The following is a 990-nucleotide window of genomic DNA, read 5'->3' as shown; positions in this document are numbered from 1 at the left end:
TTAGACAGAGTCTTGCTCAGTCACCCAGGCTGGAGTGCAGTGGCACAATCTCGGCTCACTGCAACCTCTGCCTCCCGGATTCAAGCGATTCTCCTGCCTCAACCTCCTGAGTAGCTGGGATTACAGGCACATGCCACCGCACCTGGCTAACTTTTGTATTTTTAGTAGAGATGGAGTTTCACCATGCTGGCCAGGCTGGTCTCGAACTCCTGACCTCAAGTAATCCACCCGCCTCAGCCTCCCAAAGTGCTGGAATTACAGGCATGAGCCATTGTGCCCAGCCCATGTGTATTCTTTCTTACCTCTGTTGTGGAGTAGTAGGCTGATTTCATCTTGATAGTCTGGGTCAGTCACCCCAGTCAACACTATAACTTCCTTCTTAGCCTGTTGACTTAAAGGTAGGAGGAGTCCAAAGTGTCCAGGTGGTAAACTTAACTTCCAGTTTAATGGAATCGCTGTTGTGTCTCCTAGCATTCCTCCCTCTGGAAGTAAGACCTCTAGGCCAGCAGAATGTAATGGAATGTCACGGGAACAGGAAGCAAAAATTTTGCTTTCATTATCACATTCTTTTTTTTTTTAGACAAAGTTTTGCTCTTGTTGCCCAGGCTGGAGTGCAATGGCACAATATCAGCTCACTGCAACCTCCACCTCCTTGACTGGGAGGCTAGGCCTGTCTCTACCTTTCATTTTTCTCTGCCTGCTTTGTATTCGCTGGCAGCTGATTAGATTGTGGCCACCAGATTAAGCATAGGTCTGCCCACTTACTCAAATGCTAATCTCCTTTGTTAATACCTCACAGACACACCCAAGATCAACGCCCTGCATCCTTCAATCCAATCAAGTTGACACTCAGTATTAACCATCACACAGAGGGATAACGGTAAGGACAGTGCTTTGTGTTTTTTGTAGTGGGGTTCTCATGAGGAACTAAAATGACTATTATGAGGAGACATGGCTTGCCTACACACTGGCTGCCCACTCAATCTTATG

Source organism: Colobus angolensis, unplaced genomic scaffold (genome assembly GCF_000951035.1).
Source record: "Colobus angolensis palliatus isolate OR3802 unplaced genomic scaffold, Cang.pa_1.0 Scaffold283, whole genome shotgun sequence".
NCBI lineage: Eukaryota > Metazoa > Chordata > Mammalia > Primates > Cercopithecidae > Colobus > Colobus angolensis.
Note: the sequence above shows the minus strand (reverse complement) of the source record.